The following is a 23,191-nucleotide window of genomic DNA, read 5'->3' on the forward strand; positions in this document are numbered from 1 at the left end:
GTTTTATTATTATTTTCTTAATTTTAGTAAGCAAGAAAAAGTTCTGTTGGGAGCCCGTTCAAAAGTAGCAATTTTCTTAATGGGAAGCATACGCTTGCCACCCACGTGAGGAGGCTGTGTCAGCTCAGCAACCATACTGCCCTGTGAATATGGTGAAGTCGTGTTACCTACTTCACAACCAGTGAGTCAAAGGGAAACTCATCACAGGTGCCTGTATGGCCTGCCGGGGTTTTGCTGCATAGCTGACAAGGGCTTTCTGAGGGCACACCTGCAGCAAAGGCCTGGCTTTGGTTTTGTCAAATATGAACCCGCAGATTTAAGGTCACCTTATAACTAACACCCTCTAAGATTTAAAATGCCCCAACCAGAGCATTCAGGACCTGAGTTCGCGGACTGGGTTCAAGAGCCAGTTTTGACTCCAACTGGCTGTGAGCTTCGACGGCCCCTCACCTCCTGGAATCTGTGTTTTGGCTGTGAAAGGAGGGGTAAGACGACAGGTGTCTAAGCAGCATTCTGGTCTAATAGTCACAGGTTGGCTGGGAGGCACTGGCCCAGGGCAGCAGCCTCCTTGTCAAGAGTGCCATAGGAGTTCCTTGGTCTTCTATAGGACTAGTGCCTTTCTCTCTGCAAGTAGAGTGATGACCACAGACCTCTCATATGGAGAGTGGATCATGGAAGAGTCAGAGCCCTCAGCCAGATGTGGCATAAAGCTAATTCACTGTCAGTCACACCCTGGCCAGTGAGAGTGAGCTCACATCCACATCCTCTAAAGGCACTGAGATGTAGTGGCACATGTTTCCTGAGAGTAATTACAGTCTGGGATGATGACCTTTGCTGGTACAACACCTAGCACCTTAGGGCAGGATGGCTGTGCAGAGGCCACACAATACCTCTGCAAAGCTCCTCCCTGCTGGTCAGACACCACAGCCCCAGCAGGGACAACCTCTCTGAGCACCTACTCTGAGCCACCATGTCATTCTAAACAAACATCTGCTCTGCTCACCTGCTCTTTTTGCAAAAGTTATCTGAGCCCCTGGGGAAAATGGAAAAGCATAACGAAGACCACACCCAGATCACTGGGTGCTTCACTTGAACCAGCCTCCAAAACATCCGGCAGCAGGCCAGAGACACACTTCTTGTTTAAACACAGAGAAATGAGACAGCCCCAGGTCTCCCAAGTTAGAGAATAGAATCTTCTCAGAACACACAGCTGCTGCAGGCCCAGCCCAGGCTCCTTCTCTGGGGAGCCGACTCTGGCTCCAGCCCTCAGAGGCCTCTCTGCTGACTCCCAAACCCCAGTGAGCAGGTCAGCGCCAGGCCTGGCCAAGCTCTCACCGGTTCAAGGAGAAATGAGAACATGGCTAATGGGCTAAGCTGTTCAAAGAGCTCCAGTTTGGCGGGGTATGGTGGCACACACCTGCGATCCCAACACTTTACGAGGCCGAGATAGAAGGATCTCTTGAACCCAGGAGCTTGAGGCTGCAGTAGGACATGATCATGCCCTCCAGCCTGGGCAACAGAACAAGACCGTGTGTCAAAACAAACAAACAAAAATCAAAAAGCTCCACTTAGTTTCTTTATTCTTAGATCTTTCCTACTTCTTAGTGTTCCTTTTGTTCATGAGATGATAGCTACAGTGAATTATACCTTTTTTTGTGTTTGTGGTTAAATACGCATAACATAACAATTACCATAATAACTTTTTTATTTTTATTTTATTTTATTTGTTTTTTGAGACAGGGTCTCACTCTGTCATCCAGGCTGGAGTGCAGGGGCATGATTACAGCTCATTGCAACCTTGAATTCCTGGCTCAAACAAACCTCCTGCCTCAGCCTCCTGAGTAGGTGGGACTACAGGCACGCACCACTACATCTGACTTTAACATAATTTTTTTTTAGTAGAGGAAAGGTCTATGTTGTCCAGGGTGGTCTCTAACTCCTGGCCTCAAGCAATCCTCCCGCCTCTGCCTCTTGAGTCCCTGAGATTACAGGCTTGGACTACCATGCCCAGCCCATGTCAACCTTTTGTTTGTTTGTTTTTGAAACAGGGTTTCGCTCTGTCACCCAGGCTGGAGTACAGTGGCATGATCTTGGCTCACTGCAACCTCTGCCTCCCAGGCTCAAGTGATCCTCCCACCTCAGCCTCACAAGTATTATAGTTGGGACTTCAGGCACACACCACCATGCCCATCTAACACGTCAACCATTTTTAAGTGCACAATCATCACTGCCATCTACCTCCAGAACTTCTTCATCTTCCCAAACTGAACTCTGTACCTATCAAATACTAACTCTCCATTCCTCCTGCCCCCAGCTCCCTGGGGAATATCTTTAGAAATGATGTCAATTGGCCTGGTGCGGTGGCTCATGCCTGTAATCCCAGCACTTTAGGAGGCTAAGGCGGGCAGATCGTCTGAGGTCGGGAGTTCGAGACCAGCCTGGCCAACATGGTGAAACCCCGTCCCTACTAAAATACAAAAATTAGCCGGGCGTGGTGACACACGCCTGTAGTCCCAGCTACTCAGGAGGCTGAGGCAGGAGAATCGCTTGAACCTGGGAGGCGGAGGTTGCAGTGAGCCAAGATCGTGTCATTGCACTCCAACCTAGGTGACAGAACAAGGCTCCGTCTCCAAAAAAAAAGAAGAAAGAAAGAAATGACGTCAACTTACAGATCTGGGAAATCCAAGTCGCAAGCCTGTTGATAGGCCTCCTGGTCACATCTGAGCTCCCCCAAAAACATAACCTCCCTGAAGGTTAGCTTCTGGTGTTTCTTAGATACTCGGTGGTAAACAAGCTGACAGAGAAGGGGCAAGGTAGCTGCTGCCCCCACCCTTTACCAGGAACATATCTTCCAGACCACAACCTGACTACAGGAATCCAAAAACCCAAGAGCCCCTCAGTCGTGTGCAAGCTGGCAGCTAATGGGAATGAACAGTCTTAACTGGCTATGCCAGGAACTACCCTACAGCCTGCCCTTTGCGGTAGAAAAGGCTCTCACACAGAAGGAGTTTTCTCCAGATTTTTATTTTACTTAAAAGCTCTTCCTTGCCTGGGGTTTTGAGGTTGAAAACCACTGCCTCGCACTCACACATTGTAAGTGGGAGTGTAAATTGGTACTACCTTTATGGAGAGCAATTTAGCAATTGCTAACAAAAATAAAAGAAAAACACTCCTTGACCCAGCAATTCTACTTCTGGAAATTTATTCTACAGACATGAGAGTATATTTGCATGAAAACCTACTTATTGAGATGCCTGCTACAGCACTGTTTGCTTCCCATCTTCTGCTCTTACAATCTAAAACCCCATCAACAGGGACCTGGTTTAACACATGATGGTCCACCCATGAGCAGAATACTAAGCCCACCATTACAAGAACTGAGCAACTCTACATGAGCCAACAGAGAACCATCTGCAGGATTTATGTATTGTGAAGTCAAAAAAGCAGATGCACAACAATAGGCAGCCATTTGTGTTTAGCTTTGTTTTTAAGTAATATAGCCCAGGCAAGGTTGATCACACCTATAATCCCAACACTCTAGGAGGCCGAGGTGAGAGGACTGCTTGAAGCCAGGAGTTTGAGACCAGCCTAGCCAACATAGCAAGACTCCATGTCTACAAAAATAAAAAAATTAGCCAGGTGCAGTTGCACGTGCCTCTAGTCCCAGCTACTCAAGAGGCTGAGGCAGGAGGACTGCTTGAGCCCAGGAGTTTGAGGCTGCAGTGAGCTATGATCACACCACTGCTCTCTAGCCTGGGTAACAGAGCAAACCCTCTCTCTCTCAAAAAAACAAAAAAAATTAAATTAAATTAAATTTTTAGGCCGGGAGCATTGGCTCATGCCTATAATCCCCGCACTTTGGGAGGCTGAGACAGGTGGATCAATTGAGGCCAGGAGTTGGAGATCAGTCTAGCCAACATGACAAAACCCCGGCTCTACTAAAAAATACAAAAATTAGCCAGGTGTAGGGGGACATTCCTGTAATCGCAGCTACTTGGGAGGCTGAGGCACAAGAATCGCCTGAACCCAGGAGGCAGAGGTTGTAGTGAGTGGAGATCGCACCACCGCACTCTACCCTGGGCAACAGAGCAAGATTCTGCCTCAAAAAAAAAATTTTTTTTAATTTAAAATTTAAAAAGTGGCCAGGCACAGTGGCTCACACCTGTAATCCCACCACTTTGGGAGGCTGATGCGGGCAGATCATGAGGTTAGGAGATCGAGACCACCCTGGCTAACACAGTGAAACCCTATCTCTACTAAAAATACAAAAAAATTAGCCTGGCGTGGTGGCAGATGCCTGTAACCCCAGCTACTCGGGAGGCTGAGGCAGGAGAATCGCTTGGACCCAGGAGGCGGAGGTTGCAGTGAGCCTGAGATTGTGCCACTGCAGTCCAGCCTGGGCGACAGAGTGAGACTCCGTCTCAAAAAATAAAATAAAAATACAAAATATTAGCCAGGCATGGTGGTGTGCACCTGTAATTCCAGCTACTTGGGAGACTGAGGCAGGAGAATCACTTGAACCCACGAGACGGAAGCTGCAGTGAGCCCAGATCACACCACTGCACTCCAACCTGGGCAACGGAGCGAGACTCCATCTCAAAAAAAAAAATTAAAAAGTAATATACATTAATATATACAGAGAATCTCTCTGAAAGAGGACACACACACAAAACTAACAACCATCACTGTCTCTGGGAAGGAAAACTAAGATATTGAAGACAGGGGTGGCAAGAAGTCTTTTTTATTATTATTATTATACTTTAAGTTCTAGGGTATATGCACAACGTGCAGGTTTGTTACATATGTATACACGTGCCATGTTGGTGTGCTACACCCATTAACTCGTCATTTACATTAGGTATATCTCCTAATGCTATCCCTCCCCCGTCCCCCAACCCGGCAAGAAGTCTTATGTTTGCCTGTAGCTGCTTTTCACTTCGGTACCAAGTATAATGCATTACTTACTTACCCAAATAATATTTAAAATATATATGATCTTTATATTTTATTACTGAACTGTAATCTATGAGTTTGTAAGTTCCATAAGGAATGTATCTAATTTATCTTTAGAATCTTGCTAATGTCTGGTGCACTGTCATGCATAGCCTTTTCAATGTTTCGTTAAAAAAATTTTTTTTATTTTGAGACAGAGTCTCGCTCTGTAGTCCAGATGGAGTGCAGCGGTGACATCACAGCTCACTGCAGCCTCGATCTCTTGGGCTCCCTTGATCCTCCTGCCTCAGCCTCCCAAGTAGCTGGGACTACAGGCATGTGTGACCATGCCCAGCTAATTTTTGTATTTTTTTTGTAGAGATGAGGTCTTGCCATGTTGCCCAGGTTGGTCTCAAACTCCTGGGCTCAAGCAATCTGCCCACCTCAACCTCCCAAATGTTAAATGTTTTTTAGTAAGTGAAAGAATGAATGAGTAAATGATTCTAAAGCACTCAAAAAACAATGTTCTTTGAATCCTAGAAAATTGTGAGTCTTGAATTGTTAGAGAAGGAAGAAGTTAGGTAGAAGCAAAAACAAATAAATAATTGATATCTGGATACAAAAAGCAGACTCAGTCATATCAAAGGACGATGCACACCACTGATGGTTCATTTAAGTTGATGCTACAGATTTAACAAGAGTTTTTAAAATTTCAATTCTAATTATTTTATGTTTTAAAATGCCAATATTTAATATTTCTTTTGGAATAGCAGAATGCAAAGAAAATGCATGGTACAGGCCAGGCGCTGTGGCTCACGCCTGTAATCCCAGCACTTTGGGAGGCCAAGGGGGGCGGATCACGAGGTCAGGAGTTTGAGACCAGCCTGACCAACAAGGTGAAACCCCGTCTCTATTAAAAATACAAAAATTAGCTGGGCGTGGTGGCAGGCGCCTGTAATCCCAGCTCTCAGGAGGCTGAGGCAGGAGAATCGCTTGAACCCCAGAGGCCGAGGTTGCAGTGAGCCGAGATTGCTCCACTGTACTCCAGCCTGGGCGACAGAGCAAGACTCTGTCTCAAAAAAAAAAAAAAAAAATTAGGGTTTTTTTTTTTTTTTCTTTTTGAGATGGAGTCTCGCACTGTCACCCAGGCTGGAGCGCAGTGGCAGGATCTTGGCTCACTGCAAGCTCCGCCTCTCAGGTTCACGCCATTCTCCTGTCTCAGCCTCCGGAGTAGCTGGGACTACAGGCACCCGCCACCACGCCCAGCTAATTTTTTGTATTTTTAGTAGAGACAGGGTTTCACTGTGTTAGCCAGGGTGGTCTCGATCTTCTGACCTTGTGATCCGCCTGCCTCGGCCTCCCAAAGTGCTGGGATTACAGGCTTGAGCCACCATGCCCAGCCTAGGCTCTACCTTTTAATCCTGTGACCCTCATATCCCTAAAGAATCAGAAAGAAGATCTAAAAACCAAGCAGACCCTTCAGTGAGTTGAATATAACTGCTAAGCGTTCTGCAGGGATTGATGCATATCCTTGGGTAAGCTTGGGAATTCTTGCCCTATTAACCTCTCACTCTTGCCCTACTACTCTCCACAATCCAGTCTGGCAAGCAAGCTGACTACAACTCCCACCATTTAGAAGAGGGCCAACTTGCAGATCAGACCACCAAGCTTCAGGCGAAAAGCTGTCACAAAGCTGGAGGGCTTTAGTCCTAGGAGAACTGCACACTGACCCCTCTGGTGGTCATGCAAACCACTAGGGTTAAAATAAGGCAGAAAATTAAAAGTAGCAAAACCACACTGAGTGAGTAAAGAAAAAGAACTAGGGAGGAGGGAGGATGACTTAGGAAGTATGGCCAGCATGATGGGTTCAGCCTGTGGGACAGCTGGCAGACACACATCCATCCACCCCTTCAGTGGCCTCCAAGAACAGCCTGGTTCATGACATTGGAACTTCAGCTTCATCGTGGTAGCCCCAGTCAGCTGAATGACTCAGCAATCCCTCAAAGACTGAATTATCTCTAGGGTTCTCTGTTGATTGAAAGAGAGGCAAGAATTGCCTTTGAGAAAGATCAGGATAATGACTGGGAAAATGTGATGAAGCTTGCATGAATGACAGCAGTGATGAAGCAGTGTCTGTTCTCTGGTTTCCAGCAGGAGCAAAAGATTTACTTCCAACAACCAGGCTCTGTTCACTGGGGTCTCGTCCAAACACTGCCCTCAGCACGGTGGTCTAGGGGATGCCAGGGCAAGGGACCACAAAGCTACAGGGAATTTCTGAGAGCCCTGCCCTTGGAGAATGCACGAATGGTTCATCCCTCCTCAAGTCACATCCATCATCCAGGATGAGTTGAGCTTGAAATAATGGACTTCCAGGCTCTGTGACAACGACTTAATGGTGCACAAATGTGTTCAAAACATTCTGGAAGAGTCCTCAGAATAACCCCACTGAGAGATGCTGAACACCCTGCATCACGCCACTTACACCGCTGCCCTCCATTTCCTGGGAGTCCAGATCGCAGGGGACCCAGGAGGCGCTGGCAGCTGCCTGAACTGTCCGGGTGTTACTCTTGTTTCTAACCAGAAAATAAGGTCACTGGCGTGTTGATGCCCAAGCAAACAGGTGTTAGAGGTGCTCCTACCCATCAAATTCAACAATGGTTTCCACTGACGCATAGAAAAACAATGGTGTTTGCCTACTTATTTTGCAACAGGCTGCCATACTGTCTTATTCTAATTAATTTTGAGTTTGTCTACTTTGAAAACCTAAGACAACGGCTGTATCCACTCAAAACATTCATTTTGCAACCTCCTATCTGAGAGTTATGCCCTGCCTCTTTTTCTTTTCTTTTTTTTTTTTTTTTGAGACGGAGTCTCGCTCTGTCGCCCAGGCTGGAGTGCAGTGGCGCGATCTGGGCTCATGGCAACCTCTGCCTCCCGGGTTCACGCCATTCTCCTGCCTCAGCCTCCCAAGTAGCTGGGACTACAGGCGCCCGCCACCACGCCTGGCTAATTTTTTGTATTTTTAGTAGAGACGGGGTTTCACCGCGTTAGCCAGGATGGTATCAATCTCCTGACCTCGTGATCCGCCCGCCTTGGCCTCCCAAAGTGCTGGGATTACAGGCATGAGCCACTGCGCCCAGCCTGCCTCTTTTTCCTAGCCTGTTGCATTGGTTTGAATCTAGAATAACGATCAGTACTAAAGAGAGAGAAGGCATGCTTGTCTTGCAACAGACATTAAAAGGAATGTGTCTTAGAGCAACAGTGCTTCCTAGATGTTATTTGGCCCTGGAATGCTTTTTTGATGCAATACCCAGGAGCATTCTGTGTTCCTCAAACATACTTTGGAAAATGCTACTAGAGCATTTGACTATTAAGGATAAAGTATCTGAGTGCGGTTGCTCATGCCTATAATCCTACCACTTTGGGAGGCCGAGGGGGATCACTTAAGCTCAGGCATTCAAGACCAGCCTGGTAAACATGGTGAAACCCCATCTCTACAAAAAAAAAAAAAAAAAAAAAAAAAAAAAAAAAAGCTGGCTCACACCTGTAGTCCCAGCTACTTAGGAGGCTGAGGTGGGAGAATCACTTGAGCACAGGAGGTGGAGGTTGCAGTGAGCTAAATCACGCCACTGCACTCCAGCCTGGGTGACAGAGCAAGACCCCGTCTCAAGTTAAAAAAAAAAAAAAAAAAGGTGGGGGGGTGGGCGCGGTGGCTCATGCCTGTAATCTCAGCACTTTGGGAGGCTGAAGGGGGCAAATCACAAGGTCAGAAGATCGAGACCATCTTGGCTAACGTGTTGAAACCCCGCCTCTACTAAAAATACAAAAAATTAGCTGGCCATGGTGGCACACGTCTGTAATCCCAGCTACTCGGGAGACTGAGGCAGGAGAATCATTTGAACCCAGAGACGGAGGTTGCAGTGAGCAAAGATCGCGCCACTGCACTCCAGCCTGGGCAATACAGCGAGACTCGATATCAAAAAAAAAAAAAAAGATAAAGTAGCTACCGATGGCAGATATTCTTTATCATGTTGAAATATTTGCCTATCCCTCAGTCTCTACGTTTTTAAGATTAATGAGGCTGGGGCCAGTGGGCTCACGCCTGTAATCTCAGCACTTGGGAGGCCAAGAGGGCATATCACCTGAGGTCAGGAGTTCAAGATTAGTCTGGCCAACATGGCGAAATCCCGTCTTTACTAAAAATACAAAAATTAGCCAGGTGTGGTGGTGGGCACCTGTAATTCCAGCTACTCAGGAGGCTGAGGCAGGAGAATTGCTTGAATCCGGGAGGCAGAGATTGCAGTGAACCAAGATCACTGCCATTGCACTCCAGCCTGGGCAACAAAAGCGAAACTCAATCTCAAAAAAAGGAGTAACGAGGCTAGGCATGGTGGCGCACACTTGTAGTCCCAACTACTCGGCAGGCTGAGGCAGGGGAATCCCTTAAGCCCAGGAGTTCAAGGCCAGCCTGGGCAACATGGGAGTCCTGTCTCTAAAAAAATTAAATGGATAGGCCGGGCGTGGTGGCTCACGCCTGTAATCCCAGCACTTTGGGAGGCCGAGGCGGGCGGATCACGAGGTCAGGAGATCGAGACCATCCTGGCTAACACGGTGAAACCCCATCTCTACTAAAAATACAAAAAAATTTAGCTGGGCATGGTGGCGGGTGCCTGTAGTCCCAGCTACGCAGGAGGCTGAGGCAGAAGAATGGCGTGAACCCGGGAGGCGGAGCTTGCAGTGAGCCGAGATTGCGCCACTGCACTCCAGCCTGGGCAACAGAGAGACTCCGTCTCAAGAAAAAAAAAAAATTAAATGGATAGTGAACTTTATCAAATGCTTTTCTGGCATCAACTGAAAGCACAGTAGTTGTTTTATTTGTATATTTTTCTCTTTTTTCTTTTAGTAGATCTCCTAATATTTAACTTATGTTTCTGAGGCTGGCCCACAACCCAGCATAATGAGTCCTGTGCTGGGTACTTGTACTGGGGGAACACAGAGACACAGAAAAATGCATAGAGTTCTTGCCTACAGAGGAAACAGAGGGGAGAGGAACACGGGGAAAACAACACACACACATGAACACGCACACTCCTGCATACCATCTGAATGGCAGGCTAGTACTTGTGAATTTTGTTTTGCGTTTGTTTTTTTTTGAGATGAGGTCTTGCTCTGTTGCCCAAGCTGGAGTGCAGTGGTACGATCATAGCTCACTGCAGCCACAAACTCCAGGGCTCAAGTGATCCTCCCGCCTTGGCCTCCCAAGTGCTGGGACTACAGGTACACACCACCATACCCAGCTAATTTTTTAAATTTTCTGCAGAGATGGGGTCTCGATAAGTCGCCCAGGCCAGTAGTACTTGTGAATTAATGTGTCACACACAGGGCACAGTGAGGACCCCAGGGAACCACATATGAATCATGCTAATCCCAGAGGGCTTCCAGGAGATGGCACAGAGCATTTGGGGACAGGCTGGAAATGAGGGCCTATGGATTTCAGTCCTGCCTTGTGTGGGATGGAAGGGCACACTTTCCTGGCCCACAATTATCTCAGCAATAAAACAGTAGAGATAATTATAGATGGAAAAGACCTTTGGAAACACCCAGGTCTGCCTCCTTCATTTGCAAACAGAAGCTAAGGTTGGGGGCAAGGTCATTTGCCCAAGGCCATCGAGCCATCCCTGTGTCCTTCTTGGCTCCAAGGGGAAGGGGAAGAGAAACAAAAGAAAGCTTTGATTGGCCCGGCATGGTGGCTCACGCCTGTAATACCAGCACTTTGGGAGGCCGAGGCGGGCGGATCATGAGGTCAGGAGATCAAGACCATCCTGGCTAACACGGTGAAACCCCATCTCTACTAAAAATACAAAAAATTAGCCGGGCGTGGTGGCGGGCGCCTGTAGTCCCAGTTACTTAGGAGGCTGAGGCAGGAGAATGGCGTGAACCCAGGAGGCGGAGCTTGAAATGAGGCGAGATCGCACCACTGCACTCCAGCCTGGGTGACAGAGCGAGACTCCATCTCAAAAAAAAAGAGTTTTGAGATGCTGGGCAGAAAGGAAGGTGAGAACAGCCTTCCCTGTAATAAATGTAATTGCTTCTACCTGAAAAACTGGCTGAGTCAGGAGGTGGCCAGGGTGCTAAGCTTAGGGTGTAGAGGCCAGAAATAGGAGAGGCTTGGACAGGAAAAGGGGATGATCCTGGTGCTGTCCCCCACCCCACCCTCACATGCCTAGGGCACCAGAGACATCCCCACCTTCTATTCTACATCAATACACCTGAGCAGACATGTGAGGATGGCTTTCACATTCATTCATTCATTCAACAAATATGGAGATTATATGGGTTGAAGAATGTCCTCCCAAAACTCATATCCTTGTCAGAAACTCAGAATGTGACTTTACTTGGAAATAGGGTCACTGCAGATGTCATTAGTTAAGGTGAGGTTACACTGGAGTAGAGTGAGCCCTAAATCCAATGACTGGTGTCCTTATAAGAGAAAAGTCACAGAGGCAGATAGACACAGAGGGAGACAACCATGTGACAACTTAGGCAGAGATTGGAATTATGTGTCTTCAAGTCAAGGAATGCCAAGAATGGCCTGCAACCACCAGCAGCTAGGAGGGAGGCTGGGAACAGATACTCTTTGTGGTCTCTAGAAGCAACCAAACTGCCGAAACCCAAACTTTGGATGTGTGGCTTCCAGTACTGTTAGACAATATATTTTCATTGTTTTAAGCCATCCGGTTGTGGTGGGTTGTTACGGCAGCCCTAGGGAATTAACACAGAGATATGGTAGTGCACAAGCCCCTGCATGCTTGCCCTAGGAGCAGAGGCTCCAGGAGGCAGAGGGAGAGTCTGGTTCCATCTGGAATCCCTCAAGGACATCACCCTTACTCTTGCCCCAATCACAGAACCTCACCCTGCCAGCCAGCCATACCTTCCACTGCCCTTCCAGAGCAGCTCCTAGCCTGTGTCTGTGCTAGGTCCTGATGGAAGAAGCAGCCCCCAGCCGACTGTGACTGCTTACTGGAAGGGATCATCACATGGTCCAGACACAAGGATGAATCCAAGTGCATGTCAAGCTCTGGGAGGTGCCAGGAACTGTGCTAGGCCCTTTCACATACATTCTCCTTTAAACCTCAGGACCAACCAGAGGCAGGAAGGAAAGAGAAGCTCTGAGAAAGCATGTGACCTGCTCAGGGTCCCACAGCATGTCCGTGGCAGAACCCTGCTCCACATTCAGGCTGTCTGCATGAGGCCTGTTGGGTTCTCGGCACACCCAGTGCCCGATTCCCCCAGGACTGAAGCACCTGCCCCTCAACAGAACTGTCTCCCACTCGCTCTGCAGCTGTGGATGCCAGGGACCGCAGGCAGTTGGCATCTGCTCTTTGAAAAGGTATTTATCTTTCCACTCACTGAGAGCAAGCGAGAGCCATATAAGGACATGCCCAACGTCAGGTGCACAAGCATTGCAGAGACAGATGTCATTCATACGCAGTGACCAGACATGGCCGTTAACTGCCAGGAACACCCACCTCCACTCCCCCAAGAGCATGGCGGGTACACTGCTGAGCAAGGAGCTCTCAGCTGGGCCACAGGTGTGGGGTCGCCTCTCCCAGTGTCTGGGAAAGCCAGGGCTCCATAAACACAGGGCCAGGTGTGGTCCAGCCCCGAGAGCCACTGGAGGTTCTCAGCAGTATTCATGAACAGCCCTACAAGCCTGAAATTTTTGTTTGTTGTCATTCTTTTGTTCTTTTCTTTCCCTTTTTTTTTTTTTTTTTTTTACCATTTTGACAATTTATAAGTGTAAAATTTAGTGGCATCAAGGACATCCACAATGTTGTACAACCACCACCACTATCCACTTCCAGAGCATTTTCATTATCCCAACCAGAAGCTTTGTACTCACTAAACACTCATTCCCCATCTCCCCTCCCCAATCCCTGATAACGACTATTCTATTTCTGTATCTGTGTATTTGCCTATTCTAGGTACCTCATATAAGTAGAATCATACAATATTGTCCTTTTGTGTCTGACTTCTTTCATTTAAAATGTTTTCAAGGTTCATCCATGGTTCATTCAATACTTGGCAAATATTATTTGGCCATAAAGAGGAATGGAATGCTGACACATATTGTTTGATGGAAACAAACAGTATGGCATATGAACAGACCACGTTCTGTTTATCCACTCATCAACTGCTGGACACTTGAGTTGTTTCCACCTTTTGGCTGCTGAGAACAGCACTACTATGAACATTAAGCTACAAGTATCTGTTCAAGTCCCTGCTTTCAAGTCTCTTGGGTATAGACCTAGAACTAGGTGTGGAACTACTGTGTCATATGGGAATTTTGTGTTTAACCACTTGAGGAACCACCAAATTGTCTTCCACAGCAGCTGCAACCATTTGACATTCCCACCAGTAACACACGAGGGTTTCAATTTCTCCACATCCTCACCAATACTTGCCAAACCTGAAATTTTAGAGGCAGGGAAGAGGCAAGTCCCATAAGAGCCCCAGATATGGCTCCATGGCAAACCCCTGCCATCTGCCTACTTCATTCCTGCCATTGTGTACAGAGCAGCAGAAAGAAGAATGCTGGCTGTAGAGTCAGGAAAATCCAATTCTAGTTCCAGCTCTGGTGTCTGCTGGCTGTGTGACCCTGAACAAATACATTGATCACTCAGCGCCTCAATTATGTCCACTGTGGGAATGAAGCCAATGCACCAAAGTCACTTCCCACCACAGGCAGGGCTGTGAATCTGATGCCAATGGAAGAGAGAGAATTTGAGTATTTTCTTAAACTCTGTGGGATGACAGTAGGTGGTGGGAAGAAGAGACTGTTTCGATCTCCCTTGATAAATCTTCCATGATAATGTTTGGAAAGGACTAGAATACTTTTCCCTTCAACCTCCTCCTCTTTCCCTGCCTTCAAATGGAGAATCCAAAATACAGGAAAAAGTAGAAACATGAGGAATGTGGAAAAAATATCTAGATGAACTACCGAAGGCAACCTTAGCATCACAATTATTAATGAACACACACACACACACACACACACGCTCCTCCCTCACTGTACACGAAAAAGTTTGCTCAAATCTCTATGTCCCCAGATCCATGTTGGCCAGACTAATCTTGAACTCCTGACCTCAGGTGATACGCCCACCTTGGCCTCCCAAGTGCTGAGATTACAGGCGTGAGCCACCGCATCTGGCCCCAGCCTCATTACTCTTAAAAACATAGAGACTGAGGGATAGGCAAAGATTTCAACAAGATAAGGAATATCTCCAATCAGGAGCTACTTTATCCATTTTTTTTTTTTAGGTCAAGTCTCGCTCTGTTGCCCAGGCTGGAGTGCAGAGGCATGATCTTGGCTCACTGCAACCTCCACCTCTGGTTCAAGTGATTCTCCTGCCTCAGTCTCCCAAGTAGCTGGGACTACAGACGCGTGCCACCACGCCCACCTAATTTTTTGTATTTTTAGTAGAGACAGGGTTTTACCATGTTAGCCAAGATGGTTGCGATCTTCTGACCTTGCGATCCGCCCACCTTGGCCTCCCAAAGTGCTGGGGTCTGCCAAGCCCGGTGACCACCCCTGAGCCATATGACCAGGTAAGAGCACACCCAGGACACTGGTGACGTGATGGAAACCACCACTCCACACCTCCTGCAAGAGTCTGCGGCAGTGTCACCCACAGGGTCCTGGACAAATGGGCTTCGCATGAGTCAGTGCCAGGAAGCCCTCCAGGCACAACCGTTCTTGCACACACAAATGCCTCCTTCAAACCAGGCTGCAGGGAGGCTGCTCTCAAGCCTTGAAAACATGAAGTGTTCTTTCTTGGGTGCGCCCAGGACAGGTTTTCCCACTTACAAGGGAAAAAAAAAAGGTTTTACAAAATGCTTAGATTCCAAGGTTAAGTAGGCTCAAAAGCCTACTTAACTCCAAAAGCCTATTTAACTCCAAAATAGGCCCGTTGTGTGGTGAAGTGTCAAAAGCAGCACTTTAACATAAGGCTCAGGGCCAGGTGGCCTAAATTTGAATCTGTTAGCCATGGGACCTTGAGGAAGTAAGGCCTCTGCGGGACTCAGTTTTCTCATCTGTACAACAGAGCTGACTACAGAGGGTTGTTGTGGGATGAAGTGAGGCTCTGGTATTCAGTAAGTTCCCCAACAAGCACAGGTGCTGTAGCTGGTGGGCCTAGCAGGAGAAAGCTCAGAAATTCAGCTGCACGATAGATCATGTTTTGTTGGTGGGCTAGCCTGGGAACCTAACCATGTGGACAGACATTCTCATGGAAAGCAGCCTTTCGCAGTGCCCACTGTGTGGCAGCTGGAAACACCCCACACCAGCCAGCACTTTACACATGCTGAATTAAATGTGGCCACACCCAGTCTAGGAGACCACAAAGGCAGAAGTCAAGCAAAGACGTCCAGGGTGAAGATGGAATCCTTCCCGGTGGCAGGAACAAACCTGCAACCTATAGGTAGGTTCAGGTTCCATTTTTTAAAAAAAGCAAAAATAAAACATGTTTATAGCTAGGAATAATGTACTTTCATTTTAAATATTTTTAAACCATTTGACGTTTTAAAAATTTTACTGTGATAACCATAGTAACATATGACCTCCCCCTTAACAAAACTTAAGTGTAAAATATGTTATTGTTGACTATAAGTACAATGTTGTATAGCAGATCTCTAGAGCTTATTCACCTCACTTGACTAAAACATTATGCCTGTAGATTACTAACTCCCCATTGCTTCCTCCCCTCAGACCTGGCAACCACCATTCCACTCTCTGAGTCTATGAATTTGACTACTCTAGGTACCTTGTATAAGTGAGATCATGCAGGATTTGCGTTTCTGTGACTGTTCTATTTCATGTAACATAATGTCCTAAACGTTCATCCATGTTATTCCGCGTGGCAGGATATCCTTTTTTGTTTGGTTTTTTAGAGACAGGGTCTCGCTACGCTGCCCAGGCTGGAGTGCAGTAGCTATTAACAGGCGAGATCATAGCACACCATAGCCCCAAACTCCTGAGCTCAAGTGATCCTCCCAAGTAGCTGCGACTGCAAGCCCGTGCCACCCTACCCATTTTGGGATTTCCTTCTTTTTTATGGCTGAATAATATTTTGTTGAATGTATATACCACATTTTCTTTACCGATTCATCAGTTGATGGACATTTTTTAATTATTTGGTTTTTTAATTTATCTTTGTTAATTTCCCATGAACATACATTACTTAAAATTTTTTTGGCCAGGCGCGGTGGCTCACCCCTGTAATCCCAGCACTTTTGGGAGGCTGAGGCAGGTGGATCATGAGGTCAGGAGATCAAGAAGATCCTGGCTAACTTGGTGAAACCCTGTCTCTACTAAAAATACAAAAAAATTAGCCGGGTGTGGTGGCAGTTACCTGTAGTCCCAGCTACTTGGGAGGTTAAGGCAGGAGAACGGCGTGAACCCAGGAGGCAGAGCTTGCAGTGAGCCGAGATCACACCACTGCACTCCAGCCTGGGCAACAGAGCGAGACTCTGTCTCAAAAAAAAAAAATTAAACTCATTTATCAAAACCAGAAAAAATAACAAAAAATAGAAATTTAACTTGGTGTTAAAGAAAAGGGCCTCCTTCTTGTTCTTTCTGACTCCCCCTCAGTCTCAATCCCTGTGGCCTTCAATAAATCAACCCCTCAGCCTCAGCTTATCTTCCATGTAATCTAGAACACAGCTCACAAGATTAAGAGTATGATTATTTACCATATTACAGCTAATTCACAAATGGCCTTAAAATTCTCAAAGCATGTTGAATGCAACTCCTCCTTAGTCACCCAGCCCTAAGTTAATAATTAAGCACTTGGCCAGGCATGGTGGCTCACACCTGTAATCCCAGCATTTTGGGAGGCCGAGGTGGGTGGATCACGAGGTCAGGAGATTGACACCATCCTGGCTAATGCAGTGAAACCCCGTCCCTACTAAAAATACAAAAAATTAGCCAGGCATGGTGGCAGGTGCCTGTACTCCCAGCTATTCAGGAGGCTGAGGCAGAAGAATCGCTTGAACTCAGGAGGCAGGGATTGCAGTGAGCCGAGATTGTGCCACTGCACTCCGGCCAGATAGAGCGAGACTCCGTCTCAAAAAAATAATAATAATAATAATTAAGCCCCCTTAATTGGTGAATATGGAGATGTACAGAACAGCGTCATAGGCACCACAGCACACAAAATTGACCCTGGCCTGATAATGGATTTCCTAAGTCACTTGCTCATGGAGCACTTCCACATCGAAAGTTAATTAGCCTAATGAGGGCAAGTGTGACTTCGTGAATGCCAGACTGACTTTCCGCTCTGAGCCAGCCACCCAGGCGGCTGCCCATGTCATCCTCCTGGATTCATTTCCTGGAGCACCAAAGAGGCGGACCAAGGGGACAGAACTACAGGAGGCTATGTGTCTCGTGCCTTCCCTACCACTATCTGTTAGGAGTCAGCACACATTCTGAAGGCCACCAAGAGCCAGGACACATACCTGCCACCTTTTCCTGGAGCTGGCCCCAGAACCTCTTCAGGAAAGGGGGCCCTCTGGCAGATAGAATCACAGGTGAGCCCCTCTGGCTCCTTCCAGATCATGGAAGGCCCAGGTGGGCAGAAGAAGGCTGTGCCCTACCAACCCTCATACTCATGACTGATGAATACCTGCTCTGTGCCTGACCAGGACAACAGCAGCTCATGAGTGTACTTGACAGCTCATAAAGCCACCCTCCCAGCCAGTCTCTCTGAATCCACACAGCAGCCTTGAGGGACCACTGCTACTGTTACCAGGTGGGTATTGGAACCAAGGCACAGAAAGGTGCTCTCGTGGCTGGGTGCAGTAGCTCACACCTATCATCCCAGCACTTTGGGAGGCCGAGGCAGGTGGATCACTTGAGGCCAGGAGTTTAAGACCAGCCTGGCCAACAAAGTGAAACCCCATCTCTACTAAAAATACAAAAATTAGCGGGACGTGGTGGTGCGTGTCTGTAGTCCCAGCTACTCAGGAGGCTGAGGCAGGAGAATCACTTGAACCCGGGAGATGGAGGCTGCAGTAAGCCAAGATCACACCACTGTACTCCAGCCTGGGTGACAGAGCGAGATTCTGTCTCAAAAAAAAAAAGAAGAAGAAGAAGAAGAAGAAAGCAAAACAAAAGAAAGATGCAACTGTCAGGCAACTGTCAGTGGTCACTTACCTTGGAAATGGGACAACTGATGTCTCTGGATCCCTAAACCCTCCTAGTTCAGTTGTCTTTTGTTGTTCCTCATCCAGAAGCAAACCAAAGTCAAAATTTCACTGGCCCAGAAACATCTAAACGTCTATCAATGGATGAATGAAGAAAGAAAATGTGGTGTATGCCTACAATGAACCATTAGTCAGTCTTAAAAAGAAAAGACGGCCGGTGCAATGGTTCACGCCTGTAATCTCAACACTCTGGGAGGCTGAGGTGGGTGGATCGCTTGAGCTCAGGAGTTCAAGACCAGCCTGGGCAACATGGCAAAACCCCATCTCTGCAAAAAAATACAAAAATTATCCAGACATGGTGGTGCATGCCTGTAGTCCCAGCTACTCGGGAGGCTGAGGCAAGAGGATCACTTGAGCCCAGGAGTTCGAGGCTGCAGTAAGCTGTGTTGGTGTCACTGCACAAGCAACAGAGAGAGACCCTGTTTCAAAAATAAAAATGTTTAAAATGGTAAATGTTATATTATGTATATTTTACCACAAAAAAAGGAATGAAGTACTGATCCATGATACAACATGGTTGAACCTTGAAAACACTATGTTATGTGAAAGAAACCAGACACAAAAGGCCATACATTGTATGATTCCATTTAATATAAATATGAAATGTTCAGAATAGGTAAATCAATAGAAACAGAAAGTAGACGAGTTGTTGCCAGGGGGCTGGGAGAGGGAAGAATGGGGAGTGACTGCCAATGGGTGTAGGGTCTCCTTCTGGAGTGATGAAAGTGTTCTGGAATTCGATAGAGCCAGTGAGTGCACACTGCTGTGAATATACTATATAACACTGAATTATGTACTTAAAAATCCTTTCAATTTTATAAAATTAAATTTTAATTTTACAGGCTGGGCACAGTGATTCACACCTGTAATCCCAGCACTTTGAGAGGCCCAGGCAGGAGGATCACTTGAAGCCAGGAGTTCAAGACCAGCCTGGGCAACATAGCAAGACCCTGTCTCTACAAAAAATTAGGCAATTAGCCAAGCACTGTGATGCACGCCTGTAGTCCCAGCTACTTGGGAGGCTGAGGCAGGAGGATCCCTTGAGCCCAGGAGATTGAGGTTGCAGTGAGCTACGATTGTGCTACTGCACCCCAACCTGGGAAAGAGTGAGATCCTGTCTCAAAAATAAATAAATAAATAATTAAAATGGTTAATTTCATATCATGCGTAAATTCACCTCAGTTTTTAAAAACAGACAATCGTTGGCCAGGCACGGTGGCTCACACCTATAATCCCAGCACTTTGGGAGGCCGAGGCAGGCGGATCACAAGGTCAGGAGATGGAGACCATCCTGGCTAACACAGTGAAACCCTGTCTCTACTAAAAACACAAAAAAATTAGCTGGGTGTGGTGGCGGGCACCTGTAGTCCCAGCTACTCAGGAGGCTGAGGCAGAAGAATGGCATGAACCCGGGAGGCAGAGCTTGCAATGAGGCGAGATCGTGCCACTGCACTCCAGCCTGGGCGACAATGAGAGATTACCTCTCAAAAAAAAAAAAAAAAAAAAAACAGACAACTGCACATCTCTGCCTTCTTTCCTGCTCTATCCAAAGCCTCACCTGGTGCCTCTCTTTTTCCACTGGGCTTCCAGAGACCCTTCCTGTCCTCTCCCACACACCACATCTGCTGGAATCTACTGCATTTTCTCTCTGCATCTGAGGCCTTAACATGGCCAGAAGCTTAGAATCTTTCTGGGTTATTCTAAGCACCTAGGCAAGACTATAGTGAGAGTAGGAATAAACTGGCAATCCACCACCTGGAGAGAAGGGAGGCCCAGCCCTGAGACCTCACTGTTTGCTTTCTGGGGAATCCCTGTCCATCCCAGAGGCCAAGTAGTCCACTTCTACTTTTCCAGGTATGACTTATTATCACCCCTTCCCCACAGACCACCTCCCCCAAGTTTTCTTTCATCCAGAGATTTAATTAAATCCCTCTTTCAAATTTAGAACCAAGTTAGGCAACCTGAGGAAACCTAAAAAGGGATAACTCAGTGTCCCCTGGCACCCCACAGGCTGGCTGGGACACCCAGGTCCTGGGAGCTAAATCAAGAGGACAGCAACGCAGGTCTGACTCTAGATGGTCTGAGAAGTTCAAGGGGTGTGTCTCTATCTAGATCAAGAACCAGGTTCAGCTGCTCTGAACATGCCCCCTTAGGCCCCCGGGGAACGCAGGCCCTATAACTCCTGCTAAGGGGACCTGAGTCAGAGGTTCCCACACTGGGACCACCTGCATCACCTCTTAATCCTCTTAGCCCAGTGGCCACAGGCCCTTCTGCTCCTTCAGCCCAGAACAGCCCAGAGACAGCAAGGAAGGCGGGCACCCCCAGAGGACACAGCCACCAGTTCCAGCCTCCTCCTTCCCAACCTGGCTTCCTGTTGCCCTATTCATGAGGTCAGCTCTGGGCCCCTGCTCCTTCTTTAATGAGTCAGAGAACAAGGAAAAGAGCAAAAGTGAGCAGGCTCAGGGAAAGATGGAGACTAAGCTGGCCCTGGCTGGAGGTGAGCGAGGCCCCTCCTCCAGGACAAGCTGCTAGGAACTGTGCTCTTTTTAAAAAAATCCCCTGCCCCACCCCCTAACAGAAAGGAGGCCATAAACAGGGATCTGCTTGACCAGCTGTCACCCAGCCAGTCTGAACGTTGTTCTCCCTTAAAGGGAGAAAAAGGCACTGACTCTCAAGTAAGACTCCTAAACCCCCCAGGACCACAACCCAGAGGCCTAGCTGGACCCCACTCCTGCTCTCTAACCTCCAGCCTACAGGTGCATGGCTGGACAACTTCACAAGCAGGTCCAAATTTGGCCTCAAAGTCACATAGACAGATGTGATCCCAGAGCATGTAATCCTGTCTTGGTGAATCTGCTCTAAGTCCATGCATCTCTTTGGCCTCTTTGAAAAGGAAAAGCTACAGAACAAACAGAAGAGGAATTCTGTTTTCCTCTTGAAAAAAAGAAAAGGGAAAAAAAAAAACCCCATACAAACCCAAATTGAAAGGTACTTTGTACTGCTTAGACTCAACTAGATCAGGAAATACTGATGGATTTTTTAAAACAACAGCACAGGCTGTATAACAGAACATGACCAAACACAAGCATGAACATGAGGGATCAGGTCTAGAGTCCAGCCAGCAGTTAACTCCCTGTGTGGTGAGGCCTAAGTCATGACATCTCTGAGTCTTAGGGTCCCCATCTGTGAGACACAACAAATGAAAGCACTGAGGGCCATACCATGACTTCTCTGAGCCTCAGTTTCCTCACCTGTAAAATGGGCACAGCAACATTTGTGAGAGTCCTGTGAAGCACAATGGGCAGAAGTATGCCATGCACTGCGGTGTCTTAGACAAAAGGTGGGTAAGCGGGAAAGGCCCCTCCCCTCTGCACCTCCAGCCACTGCCTCTGCAAGAACAATCCACAGACACTGGATCACTACCATGCCACTGGGCCTGGCACCAGCAACTCAAACACAAATAGCTAAGATCCCCCCAGCCTGAGAAGCAGCTGGGATACGCCAGGGATGCCTCTGGTTTGGAGGCTTCCCTGGAGAAGGAAGAGCAGCCGTCTCCTGGAGAGGGAAGAGCAGCCTTCTCCTGGAGCAGGAATCTTAAGCACCAGAAAAGCCCATAACACAGAGTCGACGAGGCTGGGTATGGAATAGGAGCCACTGGCCTGAACCCTGCAAGCACCAGTCCTGCAGCTCCCAGGCCACCAAGACAAACCTGAGTGAGCTGCACGTCCCAGATTTTATGAGCCGGCCTCCAGCTCACTAGCTGTGTCCTTGAGTCTTAATCCCGCTCCACTGCCAACACCCCACACCCAGCCCTGTGATCTTAGGGTTTCAGGGAAATGGAAAGTCATTCCCCTTTGTGGAAAGGTCAAACCCTTGGACTCGGTTTTTTTCCAGTGCTCCTTCTGGCTCTCCTATTTGTTTGATTCTAAATTCCTTTATCCCCCCTGCTGGAAAGTCAGACAGAACATTCCTCAGGAAAGAGAACTTTTAGCGGGGGTGTGGTGGGGAGGAATAATTGAAGTAAAATGAAAAATGGGTGAAATCAGGTACTATAAAATCTTGGTATTCAAAGAGTGCACGACAAATTGCACGGGTCAGCAGTCACTACCGTGAACTCACAATGCTCTGGTGAGTCACCCAAGGCTGGGAACTGAAGTCAAACTAACACTCTCTATCACAGTACAGGACAGGAGCTCAGCTGCATACTAATGGCAAGAATCCGCTAAATGCATCCCTTGCTACTCCCAGCAGCAAATGCATAAGCTATTTCACACTCAAATATAAATTAGTGAGCTATTTTCCTTGCTGGGTTAATACAAATCGTGCTCTGGACCAATTAAGTAAGCCACTTCAAAACTTTGCTTCAGCATATTGGAAAATGTCCCGCTTAGGGGAAGAATGAAGTCTCGAGTGATGCATACCCAATTGATGGCGAAATAGGTGAGAGTGCTTTCAGAATTCTTGAGGATTTTGTTATTAATGGTGTTTTAGTGTTGGGTTCTTAAACACATCAAACAAATTTCCTTTAAACTAGTAGTTCCTGACTGCCATGGGGAAGGCTGCAGGCCTCCCACCTCCCAGATGGTTCAACCACAATAAACGTTTGGCCTGTCAGATGCACAACACTGACGAACTAATTGAAATATGCTGCAACAAGCAAACCCAAAATAAATGTAAAATAATTGTTTCCTTACACGATAACCCGCTGAAGTGCCTCCACGTCTGGCCACCCCTGCTGATTGAATGTTCCCCCTGCTCCGTGAGCCTCACTTATGTGTGGTTTTCAAAGGATTTAAATGCTTTTTTCCAGTGTGATTACCCACATGGGAAAAATTCTAATTGCAAAAAATGTTGAGTTTTTCTCCCCCTTATGAAAAAAAAAAAAAAAGCAAGTGAAAAGTCAACTGTTATAAAGTACCAAGGAAAGCAATTAAATGGGCCCTTCAGTGCGAGAGGAAGAATGTCCTCCTGTTCTCCAGAGCACCATCGCCAAGCC

General features: G+C 47.3%; 1 protein-coding gene across 12 annotated transcripts in view; it reads right to left on the bottom strand.

The window, feature by feature from the left end:
• Window positions 1-23,191, bottom strand: part of PITPNM2 (phosphatidylinositol transfer protein membrane associated 2) — a 164,578-nt gene that overhangs the window by 133,299 nt on the left and 8,088 nt on the right. The gene's annotated exons all lie outside the window — the stretch shown is intronic.

This window comes from Pan paniscus, chromosome 10 (assembly GCF_029289425.2).
Source record: "Pan paniscus chromosome 10, NHGRI_mPanPan1-v2.0_pri, whole genome shotgun sequence".
In the NCBI taxonomy this organism is placed as follows: Eukaryota; Metazoa; Chordata; class Mammalia; order Primates; family Hominidae; genus Pan; species Pan paniscus.